Source organism: Aquila chrysaetos, chromosome W (assembly GCF_900496995.4).
Source record: "Aquila chrysaetos chrysaetos chromosome W, bAquChr1.4, whole genome shotgun sequence".
NCBI lineage: Eukaryota > Metazoa > Chordata > Aves > Accipitriformes > Accipitridae > Aquila > Aquila chrysaetos.
The window spans coordinates 6,360,324-6,382,001 of NC_054457.1; the positions used below are offsets into that span (position 1 = coordinate 6,360,324).

Consider the following 21,678-nt stretch of genomic DNA (forward strand, 5'->3'; position numbering starts at 1 on the left):
GTTTATAAGCATCCATGGGCCATTTGCAACTAATCTGGTGAGTGTGTATTTTGGATACTAACTCACTGTTATGAAGTTGCACAGTTTATCAGTCTGCTAAAACCAAAACCACAGGGATAAAGACCTCATTGATTTCAAGCATCAGGCTTGTTAAACGGCAAGGTTTGGGGAAAGACGTGATAGGAAAAAAGCAAAGAGAAAGTTCAGAAACTGGTGTCATGGTTTAACTCCAGCCAGCAACTAAGCACCACACAGCCACTCACTCCCCCTTGGTGGGATGGGGGAAAGAATCAGAAGGGTAAAAGTGAGAAAACTCATGGGTTGAGATAAAGACAGTTTAATAGGTAAAGCAAAAGCCGCACACACAAGCAAAGCAAAATAAGGAATTCACTTATTACTTCCCATCGGCAGGCAGGTGTTCAGCCATTTCCAGGAATGCAGGGCTCCATCACGCATAATGATTACTTGGGAAGACAAACACCATAACTCTGAACGTCCCCCCTTCCTTCTTCTTCCCCCAGCTTTATATACTGAGCATGACGTCATATGGTCTGGAATATCCCTTTGGTCAGTTGGGGTCAGCTGTCCCAGCTGTGTCCCCTCCCAACTTCTTGTGCACCCCCAGCCTACTCGCTGGTGGGGCAGTGTGAGAAGCAGAAAAGGCCTTGACTCTGTGTAAGCACTGCTCAGCAATAACAAAAACAACTCGGCATTATCAACACCGTTTTCAGCACAAATCCAAAACATAGCCCCATACCAGCTACTATGAAGAAAATTAACTCTATCCCAGCCAAAACCAGTACAATCTCCACCCCTTATTCCATACCATTTACGTCGTGCTCAGGTCTCACACTATCCAATACATTCTCATTAACCACCACTCCCCCTCCCATCCTTTGATATAATACGCAGATATCATTCCCTTAGTCTATGGACCACCCCTGTGAAATGTCTGTAAAATGCCCATAAAATGTCCACAAACGTCCACAAAATGTTCTGGTGAAGCTCTGCTTTGTTAGAAAATTTCCAATTAAAACTACTGGTTTCAACATCAGTCCAGCTCAGCTTGTGTTTGGCTGCTTTTGTCAATGAAGGGGTATACCTGCTGCGGCATAGATACAGTCCACAGCTACAGGTGCTTTGAGGTGCACCTGTTCCAGCGTGGACCAAATATAATAAACACAGTTGCCACAGAATCATGTCTGTTCCTGCCTGACATCCCCAGGGATGGGGATGGCTTCTTATCTTTGAGCCCTCGGTTTTTGAATTGTAGTTCAAGCAGTCCAACTGAATTAACTGCTGCCAAAAATACTAGGAACATGAGCTAAGGGAATGGGCACAAATTCTGATACAAAGCCCTCAGAAGTCCTTTGATGTCACAGCATAGGAATTCAGTGACAAAAAACTGAAGAAAATAGTTTATAAAAATAACAACATGTAGCAGGATGGGCTAGTAAACTAGTTAGTAAATGAAACATGTTACATAATATTCCAGTCTTGCTTTAAGAGTCTTTCCTTATATTTAGTACAGAGAAGAGTGAGAGTTAGTCACCCTCTACAGCCCTACTAGGGCACTTATTCAGTTAACAGATATTTATGTAGAAACCCACCCAATTTCTCTTCATTAATACAAAAGGAGAGTGATTAGCTGCAATGCAGATCCCTGTGGAACTGCTGTTGCCTATGGATATGTGAGATGAATCCCACCCTAGATGGTTACCATGATGCAAGCAGAAGACATCAGGGAGGTCATGAGGATGATTAAAGGATCAGAAACCAAGACAACATACCAGTCAGCTTAGCTAAAAAAGTTTCTGGCAAACAAAAATAAACTTGAAAAACATCAAGTTTTCATATTTCTTCCATGCCAATACAGAAAAATGCATGACCTTTCAAGTGGATAGGGCCCTCTAGAGACCCTGGGATGCTCATGCAAAGCCCTTCTGCACACAGTTTAAAATATAGGTCTGAATCTAACCTCCCAAAGCCCAGGTAAGTTCCCCCTCCTAAGTGGTCTATTTAAACTTCTATTTTCACTATTTAAGAAAGTATTGTAAATTTTAAGAGTCATCTCTTCAGAGGTGATTCCAAAATCTCAGAAGTTGAGCAAGCGGGGCAGAAGGCTGGCTTGGCTGAGCAAGGATCTTCTAGAACTTAGGCGAAAAAGGAAAGTATATGGATGTTGGAAGCAAGGACAGGTGACGCAGGAAGACTACAGAGATGCTGTTCACCAAAGCTCGATTAGAGTTCAAGTTGGCCAGTACTGTGAAGGACAACAAAAAGGGCTTTTAAAAAATATGTTGACAGCAAAAGGAGAATCAGAGATAACATTGGTCCGTTGCTTGACAAGGATGGTCACCTCACAAATAGGGATGTAGACAAAGCAGAGACGTTTAATGCCTTCTTCGCCTCTGTCTTTAACACCGATGATGGGCCCTGGGACCCCCAGAGCCCTGTGTTGGAAGACCGTGACTGGGGGGATGATAAACTCCTAGCCTACTCTGAACTTGTTTGAGACTTGCTGCTCCAGCTGGATGCACATAAGTCTATGGGGCCCGATGGGATTCATCCCAGGGTACTGAAGGAGCTAGTAGATGTTACAGCAGGACCCCTCTCGATCATCTACCAAAGGTCTTGGGAGTCTGGGGAGGTCTCTGCTGACTGAAAGCCTAGTTCAGAGAAAAGGAGGCTGAGAGGCGACCTCATTGCTCTCTACAGCTTCCTGAGGAGGGGAAGTGGAGAGGGAGGTGCTGATCTCTTCTCCCTGGGATCCAGTGACAGGACGCATGGGAATGTTTCAAAGCTGCACCAGGGGAGGTTCAGACTTGACATTAGGAAGCATTTCATTTCCGAGAGGGTGGTCAAACGCTGGAACAGGCTTCCTAGAGAGGTGGTCGATGCCCCAAGCCTGTCAGTGTTTAAGAGGCATTTGGACAATGCCGTTAATAACATGCTTTAACTTTTGGTCAGCCCTGAAATGGTCAGGCAGTTGGACTAAATGATCATTGTAGGTCCCTTCCAACTGAAAATATTCTATTCTAAAATAGTTATCACTCTGGCTCCATGATTGCTGCTGGGTGGGATTTGCGAAGTTATGTGAAAAATACCAGCGTCTACCTTTCAGAGAGCATCCCCTAACCCTCAGCACTTCCAGCTCACTGAGGGCAGCCCCAGTGGGAACTCAAACACGAGATGCCTGGCTTCTCCCAGGCTTGTAGAAACAAACCACAACTGTGAGCTGCAAGTCAGTGTTTGTAGTAGTATAATGCAGATGGGTAAAAGCTTCGAGCTGAGAAACTACTTTTACACTTTCTTAACAGGAAAGCAAGGAGTTACTAAAAAAGTTTATAAATTTTAAAATGACTACAAGGGCACTTCACACAGTCTACAAGCAGTCTGTGCCATTCATAATCAGAGAACAAGCTAGCAGACAAGCACCACAGTTAGCATTAATAGAAGTGTTAGATGGTGAGTGGCACTGGTAGACTTCAAACCAAAGTTAGGGCTTGAGTACAGCATGAGTACATCCATATAGACTCCTTAGATGGGGGTTTATGTGAACTTAACTCAGTTGCCTGAAGCTGATGGGCCACAGCAGCAAAGAGCACAGCTTGGGCTAACTCACATTCTAGCAAAGCTGCATGCAATGACTGATGTGCCCCAGGAGGCTGTCAGCTCATCTGCAAGCAGGCAAGCTGATCAGAGGAACAAAGGGTCTGGACCAGGACAACAAAGGTTGTACTCATGTAACCAAAGTGACTAGAGAAAGTAGCTTCTCCCAAGTGTGGCAGCCCACCTTATGACACTGCAGGACTGCTCTCCATATATATTCCTCGGTTCATCACAGGCTTTGTTTGTAGAATATTCTCAAAGCAGTCTCACTCTCTTCTGTCCTGGCTGGAAATCAGCACTTGCAAATGTACATCCTTCCCTTATATTGTAGGATGTGTTAGGGCATCTGAGCAGTAGGCAATACCCTAGTGCTGACACTCCACTTCATGTTCACTGTCCTCACAGTCAGCTACTCACAAGGTTTCCTCACGGCCTTTTAAAAGTATGAGAAATCAAATAAGTCTTCTTAGAGAAACACGCACTTGGAAAATTAGTCAGCAACATGTTGAGTGATGGCTCATGCAAACAAGGGTGCCTTCTGGGACAGAGTTTCACACGGAAAAGCATCAGCACCAAAAGATGCTCTTCCTCTGGTCTGCGGCCCTGCAGGCTTTCACACCCATATAATGCTGTGCCTTACCAAGTCTCTGGTCTCAAGCACTGGTGCAGTATTCCCTAAAGGCCAAAGCACTATCACTGGAATCAAATTGGGAGCAACCCAGAGAGGTCAGCAAATAGATGCATGCTATTTTACAGCACTCAGACTTTGGGAGTGTCTATGCACATATCCATGGCCTCAATTTCAATATTTTTACAAGAAATATTTCTCCAGCAAAACATAACATCCCTTCATCTTTACTGCAATTTGTTTATAAAAGATCATTTTTCAAAAAACGAGGAAATGTTATGTCAAAGGGAGCTGAGAAATCCAATCAGTATTCTCCTGGGTTTCACAAGGTCATACCTCATCTATCAGGGTAGACTGGAAGGAAAATACACTTTGCACTTAATTCAATAATTCAGCGAGGTATTTTTCCTCCTCTTTAAACTTTTATCACCTTATACACCCTCCATGAGAAGGGATATTGAAGCAAAAAAATGAAAGCCTTTTGTGCTTAAACGTGCCATCTGAATAGCTTCAATACTGAGCTGTTTTGACATATCTTGTGGCAATAAGAAAAGTGATACATAAAATATCTTATTTACTCTGTCCATCACCAGGCCATCTGATGACAAGGGTGGCACTGCCCCTGGCGTGGCACGGTGGTGTTAGGCAGCCTTGCCTGCAGCCAGGCACCATTCACTTGTGCTCTGCTTCACTGAGAAACCTGCACCATCTCCTCCCTGGCTGCCACCAATGATCTGAAGGAGGTGTGGGACTGAAGAGCAGAAGCAAAGGTTTTGGGAGGAGGGGTTTGTGAGAGACTGAAAGAGTTAATGTCTCAAACATTGTGGTGGGGCAAGTTCTGCTTAAAGACAAACCCTGCACAGCAAGGAGCCAAGGTGAAAAGCCCATCAGCTCAGACATCAGCAACAGGAGGGGGGGGGGCGTGCTGGAGGGTGCACAGCTCCCTGTTCTGATAAGCTGTTCTGATACAAAGATCAAACAATGGCCCTGTCTGCAGGGAAGGAGAAGTTACTCCCCAAATGACCCCCAAGCCCAAAGGCTCACAAACTGCTCATTAACCTGACGAGTTCGGGTGCCCACCCGAAGGAGGGGCAAGGATGATAAAAGGACACCAACTGAAGTCCCAGGTGTGCAAGCCCACCGGGACTGGACCCCTCAGCTGACTGGACACCTCGGCTGACTGAACCAACGCTGGACCCAGCGCCGGTGAAATCTTTCTCTCTTCCTTTTTCTCTCTCTGTCTTCTTCTCTCTTTCCTTTTCCACAATCCCTACACCTCATCCGTTTCAAGGCATAAACCGTTGACCAAGTCTGAGACTAAGAGTGGATCCAGCCACCCCCAGACCCTTCTCTGAGGAGGAGTCTGGAAAGCAAGGGGGTCTGCTCTGAACCTCGTGACTCAACGGGAGGGATCTCCTTATTCCCTGAACTGATGTATATGGTTACCCTGGGTTACACAGTTTACAGTAGTTTTATGCCAATTCCTGTTGTGAGAAACCCTGCCACCTACTACCATGCCTCCCCAGTTCAGTTTGCTTCTGTCATGAATAAAATCTTTAACTGATCATTTGGTGTCGTTTCACCTTAATTTAGCCCGAGGGAATTTCAAATTAAACACGACTCCCTGGTCTGTCCAGTCTGGGTCGTGACAGGGTTGTATCAGCACAGAGGATGCTGTGAAACAGCAGCACCTATGCAGAAAAAACAATTTGTTTAAGGATTGCATTAGCAGATTCAGATTTTATGCTGCAGGATTTGAAAGCACAGAGTTACAGCTGCTCTCTCCAGCTGCTTTGTCAAATGAACAGTCAGGAATTCCCTCTCCTATACAGAGTTTGCTGCTCCTTGATTTTAATTAACAAGCTGGAAGTGTTTGATGCACCACTAATAGCCTTTTGAAAAACAGCCCCACAGGTTTGCCATTGTACATCCTTATTTAACCAGAGTGGTTCTTCTGTGAGTCAGTAAGTACACTGAAGATACCTCCCTGCATCTCCACAAACAGAGCAGCTTTGCATCAGCCTGCACTGTGTCTCCAGGTTTTCATACCGAAGCAAAATAATAATCACCCTTCCTGCATGGAGCCAGCTGAGAGGAGAAATGCTCCCATAAGGAAAGCTCCCAGCACTTGGGGCTGGAACACCAGCAGCACTTGGCTCTGCTGTGGCCAGGGGGAGCTCCCTGGGCTGCTGGAGAAGGAGCAGCATTTGAACAAACTCTTAAAAAGGGGTTGGAAAGAAGCTTTGGCATCTAACCCACAAAGCAACCTTAAGCCCAGCAGGGAAACAAGCACTTACAGCTCCTTACTGAGACCTGCATGAAGCAAGAGGGGTGTTCTGGCCTCAGGACTTCATCATGGCAGGAGGTTGGCACCAAGGTTGCTCTGGGGCAGCAGCAAGCAAAACCAGCCACTGCTTCTGAAAACACATGTTTAGGCAGCTTTGCTCTTGATCAGGCACAGTTCAGGGTGTTTAGCTCTGAAAAGCATATTCACTGCTTGCATGACTAGGAAGGCCTAGCACAAGCCTGTACCCCTTCATTTGCACCCCCATTGTAATTGGGTGGGCTGGAGCCAAGGAGGGAATCTCTGGCTCAGCACCTTCCTTCATTTCCATGCTTTCAGGCTACTGTTTTGTCACTTCTTCATCTCACAGATCAGCCAGAAATGAAATTAAGACCTTTCCGCTTTAGAAGCCACTTTGGATTTCATCCCTGTTAACACCCAGCGACTGCTCTGACAGACTGAAGCACAACCACGGGATTACCCAAGCACAACTAGAGCACAGATGCATTTTCCCTCATAGCAGTAAAAGTACCCCTTCTGCCAGGGGCTGAAATGCTTAAAAATGGGTTTTATCTACCACAGTGGAAAAAAAGTCTAGGGAAATTAAAATCCCAGTTTCCATGCTTATAGGGCATCTTACCAGCAGAGGAGAGGACAGGGAACCATCCAGAAATGTTGCATAAAGACATTCACTCAGTACCCAGCCTCCTCAGCTCCTCATGGAGGGTGGATGGAAAGTCAGCCACACTTTGCACAACACCATGCTTGTCAAACCAGCCACCAAGGAAGGAGGAAGCAGCATCTGAACAAAGAGAACCTAAGCTGATCTATCTCAGGAGATAGCCACACATCCTCCAGTGCACAAGCTGCAATATTGAACACCAGGAAGCCCTCCTGCCCCACAACAAGGAAGCTACCGCAGCCACCACTGCAAGATTTATGGGGAAGGAAGGAGGTCAGAAAGCACCTGGCACTAGCTAGTGATTCGAGTACACAGCTGGAAGGAGGATGTATGAACTGGGCTGCTTGACCCACACCTTGTATTAGCCCAGATGAATGGGATCTTACCTTATAACATTTTTCAGAATAAATAAAAACTATCACTAAGTAGCTACTATTCAAGTTGCTTGTATTTTGAGAAATTTGCATCTAAAGCATGCATACTATATGAAACAAGTGATTTATTTAACTATTTTGTATCCCTGATTGTAATGGTTTAACCCCAGCCAGCAACTAAGCACCACGCAGCTGCTCGCTCACTTCCCCCCCACCCAGTGGGATGGGGGAGAGAATCGGGAAAAGAAGTAAAACTCGTGGGTTGAGATAAGAACAGTTTAATAGAACAGAAAGGAAGAAACTAATAATGGTAATAATAACAATAATAAAATGACAATACTAATAAAAGGATTGGAATACATAAAACAAGTGATGCACAATGCAATTGCTCACCACTTGCCGACTGATGCCCAGTTAGTTCCCGAGCAGCAATCCCCCCAGGCCAACTCCCCCCAGTTTATATACTTGATGTGACGTCCCATGGTATGGAATACCCCTTTGGCCAGTTTGGGTCAGGTGCCCTGGCTCTGTCCTGTGCCAACTTCTTGTGCCCCTCCAGCTTTCTCGCTGGCTGGGCATGAGAAGCTGAAAAATCCTTGACTTTAGATGAAACATTATTTAGCAACAACTGAAAACATCAGTGTGTTATCAACATTCTTCTCATACTGAAGCCAAGGCATAACACTATACTAGCTACTAGAAAGAAAATTAACTCTATCCCAGCCGAAACCAGGACACTGATAAACAACAGTATTTACTATCAAAAAGGTTTAATAATCATCAATCAAAGCATCTGGTAATCACCTGGTTTGATTAAACCAGCACCTCAAAGCCACCCCACAGGGAAGAAGGTGCAGAGAACTGGGCCTATCCCTAATCACTGCTTCTGTCCCAGTGCTCCCAGTCTCTGCTCAGACTCACTGCCTCTGTGCAAAAAGAGATGATCCTCTCTGCTGTTTTCCCCATGGCCTTTTCAAGTCCTGGGACAACTTTCCTTTCTCAGCAGAATCTAACCATCACAGTCAGCCTTGCCCTTTACTAGACTAGGATTAGTGGCAGCTTCCCTGGAGCAGAAGCATCCCACAGCCTCTGCGTATGCAGTGCTGTGGTACTCCCTTTCCTGCAATACAGCTGTGGTGAGTTGACCCTGGCTGGCAGCCAGGTGCCCACCAAAGCCGCTCTATCACTCTCCTCCTCAGCTGGACAGGGGAGAGAAAATACAACAAAGGGCTTGTGGGTTGACATAAGGACAGGGAGAGATCACTCACCACTTACCGTCATGGGCAAAACAGACTCAACTTGGGGAAAATTTATTTAATTTATTACTAATCAAATCAGAGTAGGGTAACGAGAAATAAAACCAAATCTTAAAACACCTTCCCCTCCACCCTTCCCTTCTTCCTGGGCACAACTTCACTCCTGATTTTCCCTACCTCCTCCCCTGCATGGCGCAGGGGGACGGGGAGTGGGGGTTACGGTCAGTTCATCACACATCTCTGCCACTCCTTCCTCCTCAGGGGCAGGACTCCTTACACTCTTCCCCTGCTCCAGCGTGGGGTCCCTCTGTCGTGGTTTAACCCCAGCTAGCAACTAAGCACCACGCAGCTGCTCACTCACTCTCCCCCCACCCAGTGGGATGGGGGAGAAAGTCAGGAAAAGAAGTAAAACTCGTAGGTTGAGATGAGAACGGTTTAATAGGACAGAAAAGAAGAAACTAATAATGATAATGATAACACTAATAAAATGACAACAGCAATAATAAAAGGATTGGAATGTACAAATTATGCACAGTGCAATTGCTCACCACCCACCGATCGACACCCAGCTAGTCCCTGAGTGGCCATCCCCTGCCCCCACCACCCCCAGTTTCTATACTAGATATGGCGTCACATGGTATGGAATACCCCTTTGGCCACTTTGGGTCAGCTGCCCTGGCTGTGTCCTGTGCCAACTTCTTGTGCCCCTCCAGCTTTCTCGCTGGCTGGGCATGAGAAGCTGAAAAATCCTTGACTTTAGACTAAACACTACTTAGCAACAACTGAAAACATCAGTGTTATCAACGTTCTTCTCATACTGAACTCAAAACATAGCACTGTACCAGCTACTAGGAAGACAATTAACTCTATCCCAGCTGAAACCAGGACACCCTCCCACGGGAGACAGTCTTCCATGAACTTCTCCAATGTGAGTCCTTCCCACAGGCTGCTGTTCTTCACGAGCTGCTCCAGCATGGGTCCCCCATGGGGTCACAAATCCTGCCAGGAGCCTGCTCCAGCGCGGGCTTCCCATGGGGTCACAGCCTCCTTTGGGAACCCGCCTGCTCCGGCATGGGGTCCTCCATGGGCTGCAGGTGGATATCTGCTCCACCGTGGACCTCCATGGACTGCAGGGGGACAGCCTGCCTCACCATGGTCTTCACAACAGGCTGCAGGGGAATCTCTGCTCCAGCGCCTGGAGCATCTCCTCCCCCTCCTTCTGCACTGACTGTATTGGTTTTGTGTGGCAAGGTTTTGGTAGTGGGGGGGGGTTAGAGGGGTGGCTTCTGTGAGAAGCTGCTGGAAGCTTCTCCTGTGTCCAACAAAGCCAATACCAGCCGGCTCTAAGACGGACCCGCCGCCAGCCAAGGCCGAGCCAATCAGCGATAGTGGTAGCGCCTCTGTGATAACATATTTAAGAAGGAAAAAAAAGTTGCTGAGACAGACAGAAATGGCAGCTGGAGAGAGGAGTGAGAACACGTAAGAGAAACAACCCTGCAGACACCAAGGTCAGCGCTGGAGTAGGTTCCTGGCAGGACCTGCAGATCTGTGGAGAGAGGAGCCCACGTTGGAGCAGGTTTTCTGGCAGGACTTGTGACCCCGTGGGGGATCCACACTGGAGCAGTGTGCTCCTGAAGGACTGCACACCGTGGAAAGGACCCATGCTGGAGCAGTTCGTGAAGAACTGCAGCCCGTGGGAAGGACCCACGTTGGAGAAGTTCATGGAGGACTGTCTCCCATGGGAGGGACCCCACGCTGGAGCAGGGGAAGAGTGTGATGAGTCCTGCCCCTGAGGAGGATGAAGCGGCAGAAATAACATGTGATGAACTGACCGTAAACCCCATTCCCCGTCCCCCTGTGCCGCTCTGGGGGGGTAGGTAGAGAATCCAGGAGTGAAGCTGTGCCTGGGAAGAAGGGAGGGGTGGAGGGAAGGTGTTCTGAGATTTGGTTTTATTTCTCATTACCCTACTCTGGTTAATTGGCAATAAATTGAGTTAATTTTCCCCAAGCTGAGTCTGTTTTGCCCATGACGGTAATTGGTTGAGTGATCTCTCCTGTCCTTATCTTGACCCACGAGCCCCTTGTTATATTTTCTCTCCCCTGTCCAGCTGAGGAGGGGGAGTGATAGAATGGCTTTGATGGGCACCTGGCATCCAGCCAGGGTCAACCCACCACACTGACCTTGGTGTCTGCAGAGTTGTTTCTCTCACATATTCTCACTCCTCTCTCTGGCTGCAGTTTTCTGTTGCGCAGCAACTTTTTCCCCTTCTTAAATATGTTATCCAGAGGCGCTACCACTGTCGCTGTGGTTCGGCCTTGGCCGGCGGTGGGTCTGTCTTAGAGCCGGCTGGCATTGGCTCTGTTGGACATAGGGGAAGCTTCTAGCAGCTTCTCACAGAAGCCACCCCTGTAGCCCCCCTGCTACCAAAACCTTGCCATGCAAACCCAATACAATAGCTTTAGCGATCTTTCACATAATGAACTTCAGTCATCACTATTGTGTTGGGCTTGAGTGAGAGTGGTGTCATTTAAAAGGTATATACATGTTTTATATATTTATATATATATTACATACATGTATTTAAAAGATATCAGATCTGAATATATAGATTGCATCAACTTCTCCTTTTGTTCCTTCATTTGTCTGCATAGACATAAATCCCAGTATGTGCTGGGGAACCCCAAAGGCTTTAGAGGGTTCATACTGGAGGAGATGCACACGATGTGGATTTACCAGTGCAAATCTAGTCTGCAAGGCTTTGTCTATTGGTCAGAGTTAGAGCAATTCCTGCACCATGGCTAGTGGTAGGTGAGGGCAGAAGAGAGGTTTTTTTTGGCTTAACTTCTGTTGCTCAGAGGCAGCGTGGTTATGCTTGGCTCTTGTGGCACATGTCCATCTGCACTAGGGAGCTGTGGCACTTGGCTGCATACAGCTATTTTGGAGGCAAGAGTAGACCACTGCTGTGGGTTTTCCTCCTCTCTCAGACATTTCTTAAGTCAGTAAAGTTCAGCCCGAGAGGTATAGGTTAATGCCAGCTTGTCATTCATCAAAGTCCTTTTGGCCAACGCTTTGTCCCCAGCCTGGAACATTTATGGAGAAGGAGCCATGGGAGTGACTGCCCTGCTGGGAACCACACTGCTTGCTGCCGGAAGCTGACCCAGGGAATGGGTTTGAGAGCAGAAATATTCTCCATGCCTCTGTGTGTGTGTCTGCCTGACTGCATTGGTGCCTGGCTTTCTGTCTGATACAGAATGAGAAAAGAAACGAGTGGCATATCTCATTTTATTTAGGAAAGTTTATGTATCACGTTAATGCTAAGGACAGAAATGAACAAAGCCTAGGAAGGAAAAAGGATTTTCTTCACTGGTGTGTACATTTTTCACATCATAAAAGCCCCGTGCTATATAAAAGCACAGTCCTGCAAGCACTGATATGTGTGAATGACTTTATACCCCCCAAACAGGCTTTTTGAGGGACTTAAATTTAAAGCAATTAAGATATGGAATATGCACAATCATTAGCAAAATTCCTGCAGCTTTACTGCAGGCAAACGTTCCACTAGGGGGCACCAACAGACAAAGTTTTTTAGAGCGTTTCTGTATTGAAATCAAACTACAAATATAAGATACAGAATGCATTTAACACCAACACAATAATTTTTTTTTTTTAAATTGCCCACTGAGAAACTAGATGAATCAGGAGAAATGGGGCAAGAGATTTTGATTTATTTGATCACCAGTCAAAGTCTGTAAATTGACACCAATCAAGAGCTCTGCTGATTCATCTCTGCAATTTGTGGCTGTTTTTTTCTGAGTTTCTGTATGATTGGTATCTTTATCATGATTTAAAAAAAGACAAATACCAGGCACCAAAGGAGTCTTTCTCCACCAGATATGAACCTTCTAGGTCAAATCTGATGTACATTACAGAGCCAAGAGAACACACAGATTGTTTTTTCTGTGGCAAATCAGGATCAGAGGTTCCTGATGATGTTTGGCAGTGACTCAGAGGCAGACAGAGAAAATTCAGAGCTGTAGCTCAAATTCCAGTCTACACAGCAGAACTGACTGACCAGAGATAGTTGTTAACAGCTCACCTCATACACCTTCAATTCCTCTTCCTCTTGCCAGAAGCACAACTATATGTCCTCCTTACCCTCTCTTTCTGTCTGAACTGGATACAAAACATCAGCATTGTTACATCTGTGCAGAGTGGGGTGACATTAAGGATGGTGTCAGACTGCTCTATGAAACTCTCTGGCTGTTCTGGTTTTAGCTGCATGACCCATCAGCTAGGCTCCATGTGGACGTTCAAGAGCCTCAAGGCATTGAAATAAAGGTGAGGTTCAAGTAAACACAGTTTTGACTCCTAAATGGCTTTGTGGATACAGACCAATGTGTATAGTAAACTGATAATTAATGTAAGATTTCACATCTCATCTTCTGCTTCTAATGTTACCGAAAAGCTCGGAATGAAGAACTTATCAACACCAATTTAGTGTTGATAAGCAGACACTTCTTTATTGACGGCCGGGTGCGCGGGCGAGTCTTCTCACGAACCACGCACACCTGTCACCAAAACAATACACCTTATATTAGGACTTATTGATGCATATTCATTAGATTTCCAAGAAAAGTTATACATATTCATTAAACTTCTGGGAAATCATTAGCATATGTAAATGTCCTTTACGCAGGCACAGTGAAGGTCTCTGGTGGTCCTCAGGAGTCCTCTGGTGGTCTTTCATAGTCTTCCTCACTCGTCCGCTTCTTGACCTCTCAGGTGTCTCCAAGCAGCAAACTGGTGTCCATAATGGTTTCCTTAGTTTCTAAAACAAACACTACAAGACTACCAATCTTTGTCAAAACTTCTGTGGTTAAATGATTTTGAACAATACTTATGGTTACACATTATACATTTTCTAAGCTCCTAAGTTCCTAAGGCTACATTTCAAACTTAACACTCCCATACTTATGCTTCACAATTTTCTACTTTTTAGTCAAACCAAACTCTTTTATAATCAGATTTTAATTTCTTTATCTTGTTATCTAAGTTCTAAATGTTCCTACTAGATGATTTTAGCCAATTTCTCCGGCCTTGGTATGGGGCTATACAGGGGATTTCACAGCAGACACTGGTTGGTAGTTAAATGTATAAAATACAACATACATATTATTTTGCTAAAATATTAAAATTAAATATAATTAATTCTAACTAATAATAAATCAATGACAAATCAGTAACACTAACACTAGAAAATGGGATTAGCCTTGATTATTCAGTGACTCAGGAGCCACTCAAGTTGCAGCTCTTCCCAGTCTTTATTTTCCACGACAAACAGGACATGCATTCATGACTGCCAGTTTGGAAAGCAGCCCTCACATACCTCACACCAATTCCCACAAAACAGAGGAGGTTTGACTGGAGACCAGTCTACAGCCACTGTTCACAGGGGGTCTCCTCTGCAGCTGGAGCCACGACTGCAAAGAAATTCCCCAAGCAAATGTCCATGTGCCATAGATGTCAAAAGCCACAAGATGCAAAGCTCTACAGACCTGATGCAGTGGATGATGGTACACTGAGCACTCTTATGAAAACCCTTTTGGTTATGGTACAGAAACTAAACTGCATTAATCTAGCCTGCCATGGTAGCCCAGTTCCAGTTGGATTAAGGCTCTCCCCTTCCCCAATGGCATGTTATTTCATATCTTGTTCTTCCCAATAGTCATATCACTGTAGTGAATGTGCTCTAAATATCAAGAGAAGGTGTAATTGAATTCAGTAGGAAAGCTTCTGTTCACTTGTGCATTGCAATGACAATTAAGGTGACATTCCTGACCAGGCACAGAGGGATGGCTTCTGCACCACAGTGCTGCTGGGCCAGCCAAGGATGCCAATCCCCAGCTGGAGACTCCTTAGCTCACCATGGCACTGTGTGTTTGAGGGTGATGGGGACGGGAGCGGAAGTGGGGCAGCTGAGACAGAATTGATCTGGGAACAGGCATGTACATACTTGAGATATGCTTGATACACTCTGCAAAGCTGGATAGGAGAAACCATACAGAGGGCAAAAGTCTTGAGGGTTGCTGGGCATTATATGGACTATACGATGCAGTACAGAAATAATGCCCTATGCAGGTAGAAGCTGCTTCTCCTTTAGTATCAGAACAACTACCCTAAATATCATTATCTTAGAGACCCTGTTTCTGACTTCCCTTTATAGTCGTACCACCCATCTAAAGGTTGCCTCTCCAATATTCCCTGCAAGCCACACACTCGGTGGAACAGCCGAAGTTTGGTGGGGGGCAGGGGTGCGTGAACAGGGCCCTGAGCTGTGATGGGTTCCAAGGTCTCTGCTGCAACTCTGTCATGTTTGATCTGTGATATTTCTATGCAGACCTAAAAATCAAACCATGGCTCTTGTCAGCCGAGATGCAAATGCTCAACATCAGTGCTTATGAAAACAGTCAGTCTGGAAAGCTTTTCCTCTGGCTGGCTGGTACATACACGACCCAGCCTCTTTGCCTCTTTTGTGCAGGGCAATGCTGACTAATAAAGAGCTGAAGATCAGCCTCAGCTTTGCAGAGTCCTGCTGTATCTGATAGGACTGCTTGCCCTGCAAGGTCCTAGAGCCGGCAAATATAGCTTCAGCAAACCAGGGAGTGAACAGCAAGGTGCATGTGCAGGCAAGCTTACCTCTGCTCATTTGGGCTCATGTCCTGAAATATCCATGTATGCACTAACACACCTGCTTGCAGTGAAGCTGAGCATCAGCTACCGGCATCTGCTAACAGTCAGCATTCTCCAAAGGAAACATTGGATGAATCCTACTGCATCTTTCTGAGGACACAGACTCCCCTTTCCTGCAACCATCCCCATGAAAAGCAGGGAGATTGGCTCAGCCCTCCCTGCCAAAGTGCTTGGCCTGCCTGGGCCACCCTGCACCCCCGTCCCAGCAGCAGCAGCAGCAGCAGGAGCTGGCCCTGGAGGCAGGCAGTGCTCAGAGACACCAGCTGCAGCAGGACAGTGCTGTTTGCCCAGGCTCCAGCACCGCTGAACCTGCATTTTGGGAAAGGCATAGGAGAACATGAGGCAGCCCTGACCTGGTGCTAATGAATTCGGTCACGAATGCATTGCTATAAAACGGTTTCAATGCCATTCAGCTCAGCTGAGTTATTTTTGTTTCATGCTGGTGCGAGTGGGAAATGTTGAACTTTAATGTGTGTGCAGTGATTGACAGGCTCACGAGGTGATCTGAAGATATCCCACTATCTAAGACAGCTCTTAAAACTGAGTTTACAGTAGTCAATCCTTCTTTAGAGACTTAATGAGTTTAACGATCATCCCAGTAGGCCAATGCTAACTTTACAAAAATAAACCCAGAGGACAGAGAGTGAATTCAGATAGGTTTCAGCCCCTTAAGCCAGCTCCACTGAAGATGAAAGATGATTTATGGTGTACCTGTTCTGCAGATAAGCAGGACACTTGAGGCACTTCTGTAATTACGCACGTGCACTCCTCTGGAAGCGGTGGCTATTTTCATACCACAGACCAATAAAGGAAATGTGAGAGGCATCTGTGCTTTGTTTATAGCTCCATTAGCCTTTCTTGAACTGTAAATTACTTGGCAGTGGCTGAGAAAAAAGGGAAAGACAGGGCTGGATGCCAAAGGAAAAGTTTGAAGTTCACAGCTAATTCAAGTCTTTCAGATTTTACTGCCTAAAGTTATAGTCCCTTTGAATAGTTACTCCATAATTATAAAACTCATCAGTGGAAATCAACACATTTAGTACATGTTTAATTGCATAACAGACTATTGTAAAATATATTTTTTATATATAAGTGCTTTATAAGATTTAATCTATGACCATTTTCCATGGCAGTCTTCACCAAACACTCCACCTTGTCCCCTTCTTATTCTTCATCAGGCAGTGAACAGAAAAGAGAATAGACAAATGGGTTTAGGGTCTGCCTAGCACACTTGAAATTTTCAGAGTGAGGGGAGTTAGGAACAATAAATTGTACTTTTCTCCCATTTCTAGCCCCCTAGTTTAACCACAAAGACAACACTAGGAGAACATAAAGGCTCATCCTGCAAGGGTCAGTGGCAGGAAGCATAGTGCCATAATGGCATCTGGAGCATTATCAGCAGCACAGTTGTGAGTAATTGCATTAATTGCCTTTAATTACACTCTGTGACCTGAAAAAGGCTGCTTCCAAGAAACACGACACACTACCTATCACAATAGATTTATAAAGTAACTTGAACAAGTATATGGTTAGATGTTTCTAATCAGAGGCACAGATGGAATGACAGATGTGTGCATGCATATTTGTGTGCTTGTTTTACAGGTCACCCACAACAGAAGCAGAGTGTCGTGGTTTAACCCCAGCCAGCAACTAAGCACCACGCAGCCGCTCACTCACTTCCCCCCCCACCCAGTGGGATGGGGGAGAGAATTGGGAAAAAAAAAGTAAAACTTGTGGGTTGAGATAAGAACAGTTTAATAGGACAGAAAGGAAGAAACTAATAATGATAATGATAACACTAATAAAATGACAATAGTAATAATAAAAGGATTGGAATATACAAACGATGCACAGTACAATTGCTCACCACCCGCTGATCGACACCCAGCTAGTCCCCGAGCGGCAATCCCCTCGCCCCCACTCCCCCCAGTTCCTATACTAGACATGACATCACATGGTATGGAATACCCCTTTGGCCACTTTGGGTCAGCTGCCCTGGCTGTGTCCTGTGCCAACTTCTTGTGCCCCTCCAGCTTTCTCGCTGGCTGGGCATGAGAAGCTGAAAAATCCTTGACTTTAGATGAAACATTACTTAGCAACAACTGAAAACATCAGTGTTATCAACATTCTTCTCATACTGAACCCAAAACATAGCACTGTACCAGCTACTAGGAAGACAATTAACTCTATCCCAGCTGAAACCAGGACACAGAGGAACAAGAAGTAGGTCCTTCTTTGCATAGGAAACCCTGTACAAAGTATTTCCAGAAAAAGGGCAAGTCTGGAAATGGTGCTTTGCTTTCCTTTCCCTGGGACTAAACATCACCTCTGTCTTCTGCCATTAGTGTCCCTACCCCTATGGAAATGCTTTAGAGATGGCAGGTTACACCACAGTTCCTGCTGGATGGTACCATCCTTGCCATGGGCACGATGAGGGTGGTAAGGTACCACAGCTTTTCACAAATCCTGGAAGGAATTTTGTCTCAAATGCAGCTATGTCCCCTTTTTGTTACAGTTCTGCAAACATAAACAAACATTTACCTGTACGCTTTTTTGTGGTGAGATAATCTTGATGCTGGACAGAATTTACTGATGAAATCAGTTCAGGCAAAAGTCAATGGAGGTGTTGCATTAGAAAGGCGTGCTCTCAGCTCTCCACCCAAGCCTTGGGATGGACCTAAACTCCCAGTCCAGCATCCCAGCAGCAGAGCAGGAGCTGTGGTTGTAGATTTATCTAATGATGATTTGCAGGTGCACACATGCCTCCATGGCAGGCAGACAGGCTCCTGAGATGGCTCTGCTGACAGAGCAGAGATGACTATTCCGTTGTCACTCCCCGTGCCCCACAGTGGGATGGAGTTGGTGGTGTTACCATTCCATCTTTACATCACTCACCTGCAATTATGGGAACTGTGCTCTTCTCCATGATTCAGAATGATTTTTCATGATCCATTTATGGTAAGACAAAGCACAGGGGACTCTGATGGTACTGAAGCTCCTTTGCATGCTAATGGCTAGGTTTTCAGCTGTGGGTCTCTAATTGTCATGCCTTACACTGACATTTGTGTGTCTGAAGGAGAGTTGCATGCCAAACTTGCTGCGTGTGCATTAACCTGCATGTAGTATGCATACAGAGTGCAGCTGGCTGTACAAATTTAATGTGTATGCCTCTGTATCCAAGGTTATAGAGGACTTGATGATTTTAAAGGTCCTTTCCAACCTAAATGATTCTAGAACAGTGTGCACGACTCCTTGAACACCTGTATGAAGATGAGTGAAAAATGCTATGCTATGTCATCTGGCCCAGGCAGTCATTCTGCCAGACACCCTCCTCACCCTTCCCACTGCACTCCTTCAGAGTGCATGGTGAGACCCTCAAGCTGACCCAACTCCCAGCTCGGCCGCATCTGGCAGCCTTAATCTCCTGAGCTGCACTATAAATCTGTGCATATTCAGGAAAATAAAGGGGGATCTCCCTTATGCCTACACTATCTACTCACACTGCTAGATCCTCCATAGCAGACATGGGTGGAAACCCACACAGACTGATGAAGAGGGAGAACTAACTGCTCCCTTGTTCCCTGCCATGGATATCCATGCAGTCACAGGCTGTCCTTTCCCCTGTCCAAGGCGTTGGTAGGTCCTCAGGGACTAATTTTTGAGTGGCTTATGATCTTCAGCCTTACCACCAAAATACCTGTATTAACACATCTTGAGACGTACAAGAGGTGGATCCAGTGGGTCATACTGTGATTTTGTTTTTGTAAATCTACCTGTCACACAACTCCTGGGTTTACATTTCTTTGGAATTGTCTTTAAAATGTACTGTAGAAAGCATAAATGTATACTTACCTGTCAAGGAACCTGATGGCTACATGCAATGGCCAACAAATACAACAATCAACTGACAGCTCTACCAGGGTCCACATAATTCTTCTGACCTCCTGCTTTGCAAGCAAAAGGAAAGCAAAAGAACTTCAAATTCCCTAAGCCACCATTTACAAGTAACTGAGATCTTGGCTTTTCAATAGGTTTTAAAGACAACATAATCCCTCTGGAAACCAGCAGTGAGTCTCTGAGTCCCTCAACTGTCCTTGGAAATCCCAGCCTAAGGTCTTGCTCCTGTTCCCAATGAAGTAATTAAATTAATGAAATTCAAGATAGGGCAGCAGAGGAAGCGTAGTCCAGGCAACCAAAGACAAGGTTAAGAACAAGAAATTACAAAACCCAGTCCCATGCCTCCTTTTCTATGGATTTTGCCGAGTCGCTTACTTTTCTTGCCCTTTTCCTCATCTATTTTTAGACTCAGTGGTTTATTCACCTATTTTAAAAAAAGATTTGTTCACCTCTAAATCCACTACATGATCTTCAAGTCATTAATTTTCTTGGATAAAGACATCACTGACAACCAGCTCTGCTTCTCATCTCATGTTGCAGCACAGCCAAGTGCAGCCTGGATTCCCCTCTCCGCTCCCTGCTGTCTGCATGAACTCACACTGGAGAGAGAAGACAGTGCTATGCAGAAGGGAAGACCATACCAGAAGGGGTTTTGTTCTGTGCTTGTGAGCCACAAGGATGCAGGATGTGAGGAGGCTGCTGATGGCGGAAGCTGGTAAAGATGCAAGCCCACGCTACCCTCTGGGATTTAACTCCACAGGAAGGAGGTCTCATGAGTAATGCACCACACTTGGGCCTCTGGTGCATCAGCATTGCTAACTGCAGGCATTTTGAGGCTTGCTTTCCCACCCACACTTTCTCCACTAAATCCTTCTATTCCCAGTGCTTGGGCATGAATAGCCCTGGCTCTCAGCTTCTGTATATGTTCCTGGTACATAACCACCCCAGCTGCAACACTCATCTTTGCTTGTCCAGTTTGGAGTGCAGCAATGACCTGCTGCCACTGTCCTCCACTGGTCCCATTCTCTCCATCCATCCATCCTTACATCCATCCATCCATCCATCACCCTGTTTGCACAGAGGCTTGGCAGCACTTTAGGCTGCCCTGGTTATGGTTTCTCCTCCACAGGCTGCTCCAGACTGCCATCATATCCCTCTCCGCTGAGGCATCACAAGCTGCTTCACAGCCAACTGGAGGGGCATATTGGCCTTCTGGTGACTATGAAAGGGATATTCCAAGATCATGGGTTTGGCTATACAATTTCCCATTTTGACCTTTGAAGTCAGTCTTGGTGAAAGAACCTGGAATGAGTTGAACATTTAGTGCAGGCGTCAGCATATTGCAATCACCAGACCTGATGTACTTAAGAAATGATGTACTTAAGCCACCTTAAGAAGACCACAAAGGTCTTGTGAAACAAGATACCCTTTGTATAAACAAGGCACGGCTTGCTAAGGACTGTGCCCCTGAAGAAGAACTAAAAGACTGATAAGAAGGGAATATCCTACCCCAGGAGGCTCCAAAAGTTGAATAATTGCTAATAGGCATGAAGTCAGCAAAAATCTTCCATAACTGGAGGAAAGGTAAAGGCGGCAGGGGGAGATCACGACCACTGACTCAATTCAAGACCAAAAGACTTACCCCCCCCCACTCTCCTTGAGCATGTGCTGTAGAATAAAAGAACACTGTACCTTTAATTTGAAGTGGGGAAACTTTAGTCCAACAGAAACTGTGGTAGATAAGCGACTACCAGTAATAGTTTTGGGGAAGAACTTTGGAAATTGAATGTGTATAACTAAACTGTATAAATTGCTTGCCCATTTAGGCAAACATTTAAACCTGATTAAGACCTGTTATTTAAGTTATTTTGATTTCAATCAATACACTTACACTGCAATTATTTTTTCCTTGGAAATTTCTCATTTGCTGGGAGAAAAACAAAAATAAATGAATAATGCTAGAAACTGTGGCTGGGACACTAAGGAGCCAAAAATGTGGAAGTCCTATTTATCACTTACACTGTGCCTATGCCCACAAACTGCTTATTTCAGTAAAATCTATTAAAAATTGACCTTCTGAGAGAAAAGTTGCATTTTGATAGAACTCTCTTAGCAAATTAAAAACATATAAGGGTGAAACAGGGAGCCAAAGGAACCTTAGTAGATGTAATAGATATATGGATGTAGAAAAGAA

At 45.4% G+C, this 21,678-nt stretch overlaps 1 protein-coding gene across 1 annotated transcript in view; it reads right to left on the bottom strand.

Moving 5' to 3' along the window:
- Positions 1–21,678, bottom strand: part of LOC121232746 (complement component C6-like) — a 35,401-nt gene that overhangs the window by 10,034 nt on the left and 3,689 nt on the right.